A 15841-nucleotide genomic window follows, 5' to 3' on the forward strand; every position below is an offset into this window, starting at 1 on the left:
GAAGGATTTTCAGATGCCAAGATAAGAAGCAACAGTAAAGATGATGGCTGTATTCAGAAGGGCACTGGGCTGTTTTGCAGAAAAATCATATTAAAAATTTGTATCTTTTTTTATGTCACTTATCATCCATATATCACACCAGAAAATTACCTTTTTCTTGCTTTTAATCCATAGATTATAACTCTAACACATTTGTATGTATTGTATTTCAAGTTGAAATCCACTCACAAGGCCTTAAATATATAACATATTTATATCCTGTGCTTATTTTTTCAACAAATGTTAATTCTATTAACATTTAATACATGTTAGTACTATTCTCATAAGCAAAATCTAGTATATTATTGGAATAAGATTTATAATCTCATAAGTAAGATTGTAAATATTTATAAATATAAATAAGATTTATAAATATTATCTTAAAATAATTTACATAAGATATATAATGTCAATTTAGTGATAGTGAAAATCTCTTATTAACTTATTTTAAACTTTTTTAATTTATTTTATTTTATTTTTTTTAACATCTTTATTAGAGTATAATTGCTTTACAATGGTGTGTCAGTTTCTGCTTTTATAACAAAGTGAATCAGTTATACATATACATATGTCCCCATATCTCTTCCCTCTTGCATCTCCCTCCCTCCCACCCTCCCTATCTTATTAACTTTTTATTGAATATTTACTAAATTAATAATACAAGTTATTTATTAAAGAATAGTAAATACTTTTGAGAGCATTATTATAATTAAAACTCACAAGTAACTACTGTTTTAATTCCTTTCTTTCAGTTGAAGGAACTGAGAATTAGAATTATTTACATAACCTTTCTAATGTTGTATGTCTAGTAAGGGGCAAAAATTGGATTTAAACCCAAGTTTTCTTGACTATAAAATCTATAACTTTAATTACTGTACTATAGGGCACAGTTCTGTGTTGTATATAGGATACAAAGAAATATAACAATTGCTATATTCTTTCAAGGAACATCCGGTATAGTTGAGAATTTAATTATTGAAAAAAATTTTTAATTATTGGCATTTTTAAAGTTGCCAACTGTTTCGATTACCATTCAGCCATCTTGCTTATTTGTATAGCATCTTGGTTTTAATTTCAGTGTATTAGATAAAGTAATTCCACTAGATTATATTTATGGTCAATTACAGTTCTAAAAGTTTATGATTATTGCAAATTGAAAGCAAATTAAATAATTTGTTTAAAATAACTGCATGTTATTAGGGCCTCTTCAGGTCTCTGCTCAAATGCAGCCTTCTCAAACAGACTCCTTTCATCGCCCCCATCCTAAAGTGGCCACATGCCAGGCAGAAGAACATTGTTTAGAAAAGTCTGAGAAAGAAATACGTGAATAAGTCAAAAAGTCACTATTATGATTTTATGTTTGTATGCCAATAAAAGTGTACTCAGATAAGGATAAAAAAGAACCAGATTACCTACTGTGAGGGGTATATATAGTTGCATATATTTTTATTGCAATTGTAACTTCTTGTTTTCATTTAATGAGTTACATTTAGAACGGCTAGGATTTTATTTTCAATAATGCTGCCCCTGAAAATCTGTAAAATAGACCAAATACGGATAATTTTTAGTTAATTCAGATTTTGAGCAATCTTAATTTTTGGATTTATATGAAAATCAACACAATAATTTTTGCATAGATGTGTTGTCATGTAACTGGGTAATTTTAAAGCATTTTATCTTTAGGTTTTGCTATAAAAGGATCATAAACTCTATGATTTAAATTAATACTAAAGCAGTTCTGTTTATGATGTTTAATAGAGCAAGTGTCTGTATTATAAAAATGAATAAAACATTTCCCCAATTTTTACAGAGTAATGTCTGTTTACTCTGAGACAAGTTGTTTAGGCTTCATATTACCACATTTATGTTCTTTGGTTTCTTTTATTGTGCACATGTTCTATAAAACCTACCTTATCTATAGACCTTAGATGATAACAAAGTACCAGAGAGTTTCACCTAAAGAAAATTAGTACAGTAGTTGAAAACAAAAGATTAATTATAATGATTTCAAATATATTATATATGTCATGATATTTCATGTTATAAACAGTTCATAAATCTGAAAGGAAATTTTAAAAATTTTTAGAAAAAGTAGAGGACCTGTCGCTCATTATTTCATCACTAATGTAAGAGTCGTTAACATGTTAATACTAAACAGACATTACTCTGACATTTCCCCTTTCAGTTGTTTTATCTATACATAGTTTTGTGTTGTGTAATTGTAAATTTTTTACATAGTAATACTTAAAACCTTTAAGTAATACTTAAAACACTTAAAATTTTCTAAGATAACATTAAATTAAAACTATTTCGAAGTAGATAAAAAACAAAACAAAAACAACTATTTCTTGCTATGTGTGCAACCATGATTTTTATTACCATGATGCTATCCTATTGGTTTTGGATATATCATGGTTTACTTATTATTTATCTATTGAAATTCTTCAACAACTATTAATTGAGCACCTGTATGTGCCAGGCATTTTTTGGGGCCCTAGGAATTCAGCAGTAAAGGCCATAAATGCTTTCACTGTACAGAGCTTACTTTCTATAAAGCAAGGCAGTCAATAAACTAATAATGATATAATATATATCAGGTGATTATAAGGGCATAAAGAAAACAATAAAATAGGATATAGGTTGCAGGGGGAGAACACACAATTCACCCACTGATGACATTGAGAAGGTTTCCATTTTTCTGTTCTTTTTTTATGCTATTATAAACAAAGAATTGAGAAATAGAACCAGAAACATAAATGAAGGGCCAAACACGTAATAGATACTCAAATATTTGATGAATAAATTAAAAATAAATCAATTTAGTCATTCTAAAGACTATAGACTTTATTCTGAAGGAAACTAAAAGCAAATTTAGTATATTTTCTTTGTTGAATATTGTCAATAATAAATACAGAGAGAATGAGGCTGGAAAGAAATAAGTATTAAAGTAAAATTTTTTCAGGGAAGAAATAAGTACAGCTAGCACTATGACATTAGGGGCTGGGAGTAAGATACATAACCAAGAACTGTAAAGGAGGCAGAATGTAGTTGTTAATTTGAAATAGAGAGTCAGAATTATATTTAAGGAATAGTCTTCTTTTCCTGCTTTTTAGGAGAATGTCTTATAAGAAATCTCTTATTCCTTTGTGGCTTTTATTGATATGTTAATGTAAAATATGAATAATTTTTTAAAAATTGAGCTGGACTTTCATTCTTGGCATAAATTAAAAGATTCAATTATAGATTATTTCAGAAATACTAACAAGATCCCCTTGTTAATATTTTCAACTGTGTTAATATGGTTTTTAATTCCTATATTTCATGCCACTATATTTGATTTCTCATTCTAATTATCATTATTTCTATTTTTTGGCTTTTTGGTAGACTTCTCAAGGGTCTATCTAATTATTTTTTTCTTTCCTTGAATGTAAGTATCGATTACATTATCTTTCTATAATCTAGTTTAAATGTTTCTGCTTTTACCCTTTTTTGTTTTTCTTTGAATAGTAATTTTTCTCCTTTTACATTCTGAAAATGAATAAATAACTCATCCCTTTTCTTTCTGTTATATAAGAAAACCATATTAGAGTATAAATTTATGACTTCAGCCTGACTTAAACTCATGCATTTCTCTTATAATTATTTTATCATTATTTGCTAAGTAATCAAGTTGTCTATTTTTATTTCCCTCTTAACTGACAGTTCCTCAGGACATAGAAACAATCCAGTGTGGTTCTCTTTTATTTTTTCCCTTCTTACTATAGAAAAGGCCAATGATATACAAAGTAAAAAAAATAATATAATATCCCCATGTCCTCAGCTTCAAAAATTATCCCCTCATGGCCAATCTTATTTTATTGATGACCTAACCCTCTACTTCTCCAAAATTACTTTGAAGCAAATTTTGGAAATTATGTAATTTCATTTGCAAATTGAGAATGATTGGTATGTTTATTAATTCGCTTTTGGAAAATGTTCTTCCTCTGTGCCTGTTTTTTTTCACATTTGTTTTTAATTGAAGAAACCAGGTGACATGTCCTTAGAAATTTTAAATCCGGATTTTGTTGATTACATTCCCACATGTCTATTAACATGTTTCTCTCTGTTACCTACTGTTTTTTCTGTATAAACTGTGAGGTAGACTTAGAAGTTTGATCAGAAACCAGTTCAAGGTTTTGGCAAAACCACTTCAGAGATAATGTCTCATACTTATTTCCAGAGGTAAAAAAAAATCTCTCTCTCTCTTCTCTCTTTCTCCACATCCCACCCCATCCCTCTATTATTAGCCATTGATAATCATTGCCAACATCTTTCACTTCATTAGGGATTATGAAAAGATGACATCTAATTTAACAATCCTAATTATTAGCTGTGATGCTTTCACAAAGAGAAACTTTCCTGATTAACAATTTAGTTATCATGAATAACAGTTTTTATATAAAGATAGCATACTAGATTATTTACTCTTATTTACCAATTTTTCAAAATATTTGTTTGGTTTTACTTATATCCTCCAAAGGTGACAGGACTTTTGTTATGGTTGTTTTTAATCATTAAAAACTCATAGGTTTAAATATTTTTAATTTGTTAAAATGGTTGCAATTATTGTCATTTAAGTTAAATTTTCATTGCAGAGTTCTTGTTTAATTTTATTGTGATCAGATCAGGTGACTTTACTGTGTGTTTGTGATTTTGTTTAAGAATAGTCCACTGTGTTATAGAGAGGAAGAGAAATGAGCAATAGAGGATAGTGAAATGAAGTATAGATGACAAACAAGAAGTGCCTGAAACATGTTAGACATAGATGAGGTAAGTAGTTCATTTGTGTGCTGACATAGATAGGAAGAGATAAAATGAGCAAGTATTAGATATTCAAGGAGCACCACATTTTTATGACAGTTACATCACCCTTAAATTGGGCACTCATTGGTGCTCCCCATCTGGCCCATGTAGCCTCTGACTGAGACATGTAGAAACAAGCCACAGGTGCATAGCAGGTTATAGGAGCTACAGCTACTGGCCAGGAGTCTTGCCCCTGCATCTTTTCCATAAAATAAGCATGTGTGTTGGTTCCAGTAACCTTCTTTCCGCTGAGCCACCTTGACTGAATTCAATTCTGGTCCTTATTACCATACTATAGCAGGGAAGGGTGGTGCAAGAGAAAAGTGGCGGAGAAGGGAGAGGAGGAAGGGAGAGAGGGAAAGAGGAGAGGGAGAGACTGAGGTATTATGGTCCTTCTATCCCACCTGCAAGCTACCATAACGTATTAATCTATGTTGCTTTGCCATATGGGTTTTTTTTAAATTAATTAATTTATTTATTTGGTTTTGGCTGTGTTAGGTTTTCGTTGCTGCACCCGGGCTTTCTCCAGTTGTGGCGAGCAGACAGTGCACGGGCTTCTCATTGCAGTGGCTTCTCTTGTTGTGGAGCATGGGCTCTAGGCACACGAGCTTCAGTAGCTGTGGCACGTGGGCTTCAATAGTTGTGGCTCATAGGCTCTAGAGCGCAGTCTCAGTAGTTGTGGCACACGGGCTTATTTGCTCTGCGGCATGAGGGATCTTCCCAGACCAGGGCTCGAACCCTTGTCCTCTGCACTGGCAGGTGGATTCTCAACTACTGCGCCACCAGGGAAGTCCCCGTATGTTTTAAATTGATTCAATAAACCATGTGATTTGAACATCTTAACTTGATCTGGAGACTTTTTCTCCTGTGACTTCTAGGATGGAATGCCTAATTGTGTACTTGACAGGTAACAGCTTCAGGCTGCTTTTCCTCTCCAAGAGGAGCCCATACCCAGGGCTGAATTCTGACTTTCCATGGGCCCCTTCTTCCACAAAAAAATTTAAATTTATATTTTATAACTGCATTGGTATAAAAATGAATATATTAACATTCTATACTAAACTATTTTATTTTACCTAAAAGTTCATTTTTTCCTCTAATTTAGAAAGAAATTAAAATATTTTCATGGATGCCTAAAAGTATTGTGGGTGGTAAGCACTGTGCCTACTGTACGTAATGAAGAAGTTGGTCCTACCGTACCTTTCCTTTTTGCTATGAAGTGTTTTTTATACTTTTTTTTTTAATTAAGAAAGCAAATTTAAAAACATTATAGAAATATGAAAATAAGAAATAAAATCCCTCTTATTTCTACAGATAGCTATTACTGACAATGTGATACATATACTTACAGGTTATGTTTTACTCTTCTTATACTAGCTTGTACACATACATGGGCACACACTGTACTCTATGGGATCATCCTGTGAGCCCTGTTGTTTTATGTTGATCTTTCCATTAATAATCTATTATGGACATATACATTGTGGATGATATCTTAGAGATTGGTTACAGTGGCTATAATGTATATTTGCTGGATTGTTAAAGAATATTCAAATCTGCTGTAAAGAATGTGATCACCAAAATAATAATGAAGATAAATGAAGTAATATAAATAGTAAATAAGCAATTAGCCTGAGGTATGTTGTTATAAAGTTCAAATGAAGGGATATCTATTAAACCACTTACTAGACAAGGAATGCAATTTATATTCATTTCTATTTCTAATGATAATTTAATTTCAACAAGATGAATTTTAGGGGAGTCCTATAGAAAGGTCTATAACTAGTACCAAAATCCTAGTTGGTAGAGAAGAATAAAACAGAGGACACAGTGCTTCATAAGGTGTGATAACTTTCTAGAGGTTATAATTGATAGTAGGTTAAAAATATCACCATTGTAGCAGAAATAGAGACACAGACGTAGAGAACAAACGTATGTATACCAAGGGGGGACTGGGGGTGGATGGGATGGATTGGGAGATTGGGTTTGACATATATGCACTACTATGTATAAAATAGATAACTAATGAGAACCGACTGTATAGCACAGGGAACTCTACTCAGTGCTCTGTGATGACCTAAATGGGAAAGAAATCCAAGGAAGAGGGGATATATGTATACGTGTGACTGATTCACTTTGCTGTACAGCAGAAACTAACACAACACAACAGTGTAAAGCAACTATACTCCAATAAAAAAAAATCACCATTGTAATGTTACCTCCATAATTAAACACAAACAAGCAAGCAAACAAACAAATAGGTTGTTTTAATGGACCCCTGTGTTCACAATGGGAACCTTACTTAGACCATACCTGTGGCAATGGTCTGAGTCTAAACACTGCTCTATTTTTCCTATGTTATAATTATAATAGCTTCCTATTTGATTTCACTTCATGGCAGACATTGATCATCTAAGGTGGTTTCAGAAAAGAGCAATCAGGAGTCTGAGGGCAATCTGATCCATATCATGTCATCAATGTCTACAAGAATTTGAAATATTTTTACAAAGGAGAGAAGCTTTTGGAAAGATTTGATGTAGCCTATCACAGAAGTCTAAGAATAAAATAAACTATCTCAAGAATTAATGAATTCTCATCACTGAGTTGATCACAATCAGTGGTTTCAATCCTGGCTGCATATTAGAGTAATACGGAAAGATTGGGAAAAAAATACCAAAGCTCAATTGCATCTCAGGAAAATTAAATCAGATCTCTGTTTGAGAGACAGTGTGTTTTTAAAAAAGACCCCAACCATTGTAATGTGTATCCAGGGTTAAAATTTCCTGTTTGATTACTGGGCAAATGAATCATAAAGAGTATTTTTAAACTGCTAACATAGTCTTTGAAGTCACATTTGTATCTGAGAGCTTATCATGCAGTAGTAAGGCTGACTTTCTTACAAGAAATTATAACTTACCCACTCATTATTAGCAGCAGTTGACACAATTCATGAAACACTTTCTTCATCTGTGTGTTTCAATTCATCTTCTCTTGATTCTCCTTTGCCATTATTGGTTGTTCCTCCTTCCTCTCCTTTGTTTGTTCCCTCTTAAATATTCAACCTCTAAAAACTGAACTACCTCAGGACTCAGCTCCTCCTCTCCTCCCCAGCTTTGTTTCTTCTCCAGGGATTTCAACTACATGATGATGACTGAAATGTGTATCTTCAAATTGAATCTCCTGAACTCCAGATTCGATATCCAATTGCCCATGTGACACCTCTACTTGTATGTCTCAGAGGAATCTAACTTAATAAGTCTAAATCTAAACTTCTAATTCCTGACATTAACTCACTTCTGAAACCTCCATCCATGTTTTCCCCTATCACTGATTGGTAGCTGTACTCTTCCAGTTATTTAGCCTAAAACTGTAGTCATTTTAACTCCTCTTTTTTCCCCATAAACCATTAGCAAATGTCATCAGTGCCATTAAAATATATTCAGAATCTTCCTGACTTTAATCATCTTTATTTCTGAAGTCCTGGTCCAAACTAGGACTATTTGTCACATGGACTACAATTATAGTAACTTAATTGTTCTCCCAGCTTCTAATCTTGTCCTCCTTCATTCTACACAGTCATTCTCAGTGAGAAGCTAGAATAGTGATTTTAAAACTTAAGTCATCTCATGTCACTTTTGTGTTTAAACACTTCTGATAGCATTTCTGCTCACTCAGAGTAAAAACTCAAATCCTACACTGGGCTACACGGTATTACATGACGGTTAGCCACGATTTCTCTGGCTTCTTCTCTTGACTCTTCCCCTTGCTCACTTAATCACACCTACACTGGCTCTCCTGATATTTCTGAAACACAAAGAGTACTCCTATGTCTGGGCCTTTGGGTTTATTCTTTCCTCTGGCTCTCTGCCTAAAATGCATTTTCCTAGATATCTGCATGGCTCCCTCACTCAATTTCTTTAGGTTTTTGTTATTATGTTACATTCAGAAAAAACTTTCTTGACCATCTCATTTGTAATAGCTAAACCCCCAAACACACATATATGGACAAATTCTATTCCACTTTTTTTCTTTATTTTTCTTCATAGCATTTATCACTGTGCTACACAGGATATGCTTATTGGTATATATTTTTTTGCTATCTTGTCCACTAGATTGCACAGTCCAAAGTTCCATATCAACGCAGGGACATTGTGTATGATTATATCCATTGCATCTAGAACAGTGTCTAAAACATAGCTGATGCAAAACAAATGTCTGTTAAATGAAGGAATAGATGAATGAATGTTAAGACATTATCATTTACATTTTCTATTCATCTTTGTGGTATTTTCCAAGTAAAAGTGAAAAAAGAATTACTATAAAATATTTTAGATTTTAAGTATAATTACATCCCCAGATCTCAAGTTTTGACAATTGTATATACCCAAGTAATCACCATCTGATAGTCATCAAACATTTGCTTATGTCCCTTTCCAGTCAATCCACCTGCCCCCCTTGAGTTAAACACTTCCTAATTTCTCCCACCACAGTTTAGGTTTGCCTGTTTTTTTTTGACATCATATAAATGGAATTATACACTGGGTGTCATTTGTGTAAAGCTTCTTCTTTTGACATCATATTTTTGAGATTTATTTATATCATTGCCTGTAACAGAAGTATATTTGTTTTTACTCGTGACTATCATTCTGTTGTAAGAATATATCATAGTTTATCCATTCTTTTGTTAGTATTTGAGTTCCATTTCATGACAATTATAAATAACATTGCTATAAGTGTTGATGTTCAAGTCCTTTGGTAGATATTTGTTTTTACATCTCTCAAGGAAACACAAGTGGAATTGATGGCTTTGAGATTAGGTGTATATTTAACTTTAAAAGAAGCTGCCAAATACTTATCCAAAGTGGTTTACCATCTTGCACTCTCAGCAACAATATATAAAATTCCAGGTGCTCCACAAACTTTGGTGTTGTCATTTTTTAAATAACATTAGCAATTTCTAGTAGGTGTTAAATTATAACTGATCATGGTTTTCATTTTCATTTCTCTGGTAACTAATGATTTTGAGTCCTTTATCATGTGGTCATTGGCATATATTTTTTGAGAATTGTCTGTTAAAGTCTTTTGCCCATTTTTTGTTATTTATCTTTTCATTATTTATTTGTAGTCTTTAATAATCTATGAGTCCTTTCTTACTGTATATGCTGCAAATACTGTATCTAGTCTGTGGTTTGCTTTTTATTTCCTTAATGATGTTTTTTTAATGAGCAGAGATTTTTTTGATAAGGTTTAATTTATCTTTTTTTTTTCATTTGGGCTTTTTTTGTATTAAGTTGAAGAAGTTTTCACAAGGTTGTTTTCTTTCAGAAGCTGCATGATTCTGGATATTCTGTTTGGGTCTATGATATCCATCTCAAATGTTATTTTTTTTTGTGGGGGAGGGGTATGAAGAAATTAGTTTCTTTTTTTTTCTCCTAGTATATATCCCGTGTTTCCAGCACCATTTGTTTGAAATGACTTTTATTATCCAGTTGAGTTGACTTGATGCCTTGATCAAAATATCATCTGACAGTTATATGCCCCATTTATGAATTCTCTATTATGTGTTATTGTTTTGTTTTGTTTTGTTTTTTGGTCTTTCCTTTTGTCAGTACTTCAGTGTTTGACTTTAGAGTAAGACCTGAGATCAGGACATGTAAATCATCCACATTTTTCCTTCATTTTCAAGATGATTTTGGCTGTTCTGGATCTTAGCCATCAGAAAAGTTTATAGTCGCTGACTGACCAGGCTACAAAAATAAGTCTTACAGAAATGTAGTCAGGAACTGTGTATGTATTCAAGAACGGGAAAAATAATCTCTACAGTTTATTTTTTAAGCCTAAATCGAAGTAGCTATTGTTCTACTTACTCCTTTCTCATTATTGCTCTCCAGGATTTCCATATAATCCTTAAGAACTGTTACAAGTTCTCTTTCGTAGCACTTACAGAAAAAAGTTTTTTTTGGACTGAAGTTCAAACCTAAGTCATTTTTACCTCAGAAGGAAAGATAACTGCTTTGAAGATAACACTAATCACATTAGGTCTTCAACAATCTCTTTTCCATTCCACGGTTATATTTATCTTCAAAAGGTCTAATCCAGTTCAAGGAAAAGATGTATGAAATCAGCTTGATTCCCTAAGGCAAACCCAGAGAGAATCTTATATTTATTTCTTTTAGTAAACTTATAGCTGCTGTCTAAGCCAAAATTAAAAGCATAAATAACAAATACGAATAGACCAAGAAGCTAGATAGGTTGACTTCACAAATAGATTTACATGTTGGATCATCAAAACTTTTCCTGCCCCAATCCTTAATTTATGAATGCTATCTTTAATTTGAGCTTTGACATCCTTTCCTATTGTTGCCCAGCCTTCTCTGTTATGGTACCTTGGCTTTCCCCTGAAATATAAATCCTTGTCTGACAATAATGTAATAAATAGAAAGGCACAGTTTATTAAATGTATTCTGCTAAAAATCTTCTCTGGTGTGCACCCTTCCAACCTCGTAGGTACATTTTAGGAAAACCCTCCCTAGCACTTCTATGGGAATAAATGAAGAGCTATGTATTTAGTCTCACACACATTCATAACAATATTTAAAAGTGCATTTCTGAAATTGACATAACCAGCAGAAAATGACACAATAGATATATAATAAAACATTTTAAATGAAAAATTTCAATGTGTCAACATTTGAAATTTGCATTATTTTTTATGTCTGTATTGGCTCTTTTGTTGGCCAATAATTTTTATATATAGTGAAAATCAGTCACAGAATAACTAATGAATAGACTAAGATCTATAACCTAATCTTTTTGTTTGTTTGTTTTCAGTGTGAACTTTCTTTTGTTACATTGTTACACTACTCTCTTCCTTGTTCCTCCTATGAACATCACTAGTTGATTTTTTAAAATTTCCTCATGGTATTATTGCTGTAAATTTCCTTTAATAGTCTTTTGACCTACGTAAATCATAGCAATCTCTTCTCTGAAGCTGTTATAGAATTTGCACCCAGTTTAAAAGTACCCTTCCTCCAATGCATCATTTATTATAGTATGTATCACTGAGTTCAGATTTCATTGCATACTATCATGTTCTACTCATATGTAACACCAACTTTATTACTTTTGGTTTCATTGATTTTCTCTTTGTTTTTCTGTTCTCTATTTTGTTTATCTACACTCTAATCTTTATTATTTCCTTCTGCTAGCTTTGGATTTATTTTGTTCTTTTTCTATTTACTTAAGTTGTAAGTTAGGTTATTGATTTGAGATCTTTCCATTTTTTACATAAGCATTTAGAGCTATAAATTTCCCTCTATGCAGTCATTTTGCTTCATCCTATAAATTTTGGTGTGTTGTGTATATGTTTTTTCTTTAATTCATATTAAAGTATTTCCTCATTTCCTTTGTGACTTCTTCTTTGATCCCTTGGTTGTTTAAAAGTGTGTTGTCTAATTTCCACATATTTGTAACTTTCCAGTTTTCCTTTTGTCATTAATTTCTAATTTCATTCCATTGTAGTTGGAGAAGATATGTTGGATAATTTCAATTTCATTCTTTTAAAATTTATTTAGACTTGTTTTGTGATTTAACATATGACCTATGCTGGAGAATGTCCCATGTGCACTTGAGAAAAAGGTATTCTACTTTTCTGGAGTGGAATGTTCTGGATATGTCTATTAGGTCTAGGTGGTTTGTAGTTTTGTTCAAGTCCTCTATTTTGTTATTGATATTCTGTCTAGTTGTTAACTCCATTTCTGAAAGCGGGATATTGAAGCCTCCAGCTACTGTAGAACTATTCATTTCCCCATTTAATTCTTTCAGTTTTTTGTTTTATATATTTTGGAGCTCCATTGTTAGTTCATTTTTTATACCCATCTCCCTGGCTCGTATATCAGTGGTGTTGATGTTATTGACACAGGGATAAGCCAAGTGCTAACTTATATGGAACTAGAAATAGTCTGGGATTCTGATATTTAATTTTGATTACAATTTTTATGATATCTAGTTGTACTTCCTGCCTTTGATTCCATGTGATGCCTCTCTATCATGACAATAAATTTAGCTTTTATCCTTAAATTGCCTTGAGTATACTTATAAGCTGACAATCAATTTATAAAAAACAATAGACCAGTATGATCAGAAGTGTATGTTTGTTTAAAAACAAAAGCTCTTTAGTGGAAAAAAATCATTCTATTTGGAAGTTAAACTGAGAAATTATACAAAGAAAACAAACTAAAGAAAGGAAACTTATTGTATCATTGTATCACAATAAAGGGTAAAGTTACGTACAATCACATTTTATCTATCTATCTAACATCTATCTATTGTCTCTATATCTGTAATGTTTAAAAATCACTTTACGTGTATTAAGCTTTTACTTTGCATTAGAGACAATAAAAAACGCTTTAAACTGATTTGATAATCATAGACATGTACTCTAATTATATATATAGTTATATATATAACTATATATGTATATATATATTTATACACAATATGAATGATTCAGTGTAGAAATATGTGACATGTACCTGTGCTTCTCATAAGGTTCACAAAGACTCTAATAATCTTACTAATGTCTAGTTTTCAACACTTGCTTTCCTTCAAGTTTATCGAAGACAATCACTATTCTTTTCATTTTATTTTTTTTTCTTTTGACAAGACTGCTACTCCTCTACCATGATGATATTGACACCCTATGTCAAAGTCCTAATTGTTTCATATATCAGAATAAAAACATACTGTCTCTAAATAGGTGTCTGTGGTGACAAAGAAATACCAAAATTGGAATATACTTCTGGGTAGACACTAAAATAAATTTTCCAAGTGAGTTTTTTTAATATCACATATTTATGGTCTCTCTTGCTCTCTCCTCCTTTCTCCGTTTCTGTGTCTGTCTCTCCTCTCTTTCTTTTTCTTTCCATCTCTCGTTCCCTCCTACCTCCCTATTAGGTATTAGAATATTTGAATTCTAGTCTCTGCTAAATTGACTTAGAGAAGTATAAGCTTGGGCAAATCACAAAATGTAATTGGGATTCTAAATTTGGTCCTTTAAAATGATAACATAAAACTAGATGATATCTAGTGTTACTTTTAGACTTAAAATTCTGTGATTCAAAGACATAATGAAACACCACCTGGGGTTATATAACATGGCAATGATAAATTTCAAATGAACGCTTTTGAAAGCCTTACATTTGCTTGAAAAGATGAATTTTACTTTGAGCTGAAATGTCACATTAAACACGTGTCTTCCCTAGATATTTTTTGTTTCAGGGAAGAAAGGACTAATGAAGCTAGGTTTCGCCCAGTGTTATTTATTGTGAGAATATAAATGGAACATAATAGAAATCCACAGAGAAGAGACTATATGAGGCCAACTCTCATGAAGCTTAGCTTGCATATTAATGCTGGACTCAGCTATGCTAAGGACTCAATCATAGCAGTCTCAACTTGGATACCCTACCATGGACATAACTCGGGACATGACTCATACTCTACGTGAACTCTTCTTTGTGATTTATTTTCTTTCTTTTTTTAGTAGATCTTAATTGGAGTATAATTGCTTCACAATACTGTGTTAGTTTCTGTTGTACAAAAAAGTGAATCAGCCATATGCATACATATATCCCCATGGTATATTTCTCCATCTGTTTACGTCACCTTTGTTTTCTTTCATCAGTGTTTTATAGTTTTCTGAGTACAAGTTTTTCGATTCCTTAGGTAGGTTTATTCCTAGGTATTTTTTTCTTTTTGTTGCGATGGTAAATGGAATTGTTTCCTTAATTTCTCTTTCTGATTTTTCATTGTTGGTGTATAGGAATGCCAGAGATCTCTGTGCATTAATTTTGTATCCTGCAACTTTACCAGATTCACTGATTAGCTCTAGTAGTTTTCTGGTGGCATCTTTAGGATTCTCTATGTATAGTATCATGTCATCTGCAAACAGTGACAGTTTCACTTCTTCTTTTCCTATTTGGATTCCTTTTATTTCTTTTTCTTCTCTGATTGCCATGGCTAGGACTTCCAAAACTATGCTGAATAAGAGTGGCGAGTGTGGATATCCTTGTCTTTTTCCTGATCTTAATGGAAATGGTTTCAGTCTTTCACCATTGAGAACAATGTTTGCTGTGGGTTTGTCATATATGGCCTATATTATGTTGAGGTAGGTTCCCTCTATGCCCATTTTCTGGAGAGTTTTTATCATAAATTGGTGTTGAATTTTGTCAAAAGCTTTTTCTGCATCTATTGAGATGATCATATGATTTTTATTCCTTAATTTGTTAATATGGTGTATCACATTGATTGATTTGCATATATTGAAGAATCCTTGCATCCCTGGGATAAATCCCACTTGATCATGGTGTATGATCATTTTAATATGTTGTTGGATTCTGTTTGCTAGTATTTTGTTGAGGATTTTTGCATCCATGTTCATCAGTGATGTTGGTCTATAATTTTCTTTTTTTTGTGATATCTTTTTCTGGTTTTGGTATCAGGGTGATAGTGGCTTCGTAGAATGAATTTGGGATTCATTATTTGAATGAATCTCAAATCTGGGATTCATTCAAAATTCTGCAATTTTTTGGAAGAGTTTGAGAAGGATCAGTGTTAGCTCTTCTCTAAACGTTTGACAGAATTTGCTTGTGAAGCCATCTGGTCCTGGACTTCTGTTTGTTGGAAGATTTTAAATTACACTTTCAGTTTCATTATTTGTGATAGGTCTGTTTATATTTTCTAATTCTTCCTGGTTCAGTCTGGGAAAATTGTACCTTTCCAAGAATGTGTCCATTTCTTTGTGGTTGTCCATTTTATTGGCGTATAGTTGTTTGTAGTAGTCTCTTATAATCCTTTGTATTTCTGCGGTGTCAGTTGTGGTTTCTCCTTTTTAATTTCTAATTTATTGATTTGCATCCTCTCCCTTTTTTTCTTGATCTATCTGGCTAAGGGTTTATCT

General features: G+C 32.2%; 1 protein-coding gene across 4 annotated transcripts in view; it reads left to right on the forward strand.

The window, feature by feature from the left end:
- LOC309665724 (uncharacterized protein) overlaps positions 1 to 15841 on the forward strand; it is a 608811-nt gene that overhangs the window by 428398 nt on the left and 164572 nt on the right. The gene's annotated exons all lie outside the window — the stretch shown is intronic.

The sequence above is a fragment of the Balaenoptera physalus genome, assembly GCF_965194825.1.
Source record: "Balaenoptera physalus genome assembly, chromosome: 8".
In the NCBI taxonomy this organism is placed as follows: domain Eukaryota; kingdom Metazoa; phylum Chordata; class Mammalia; order Artiodactyla; family Balaenopteridae; genus Balaenoptera; species Balaenoptera physalus.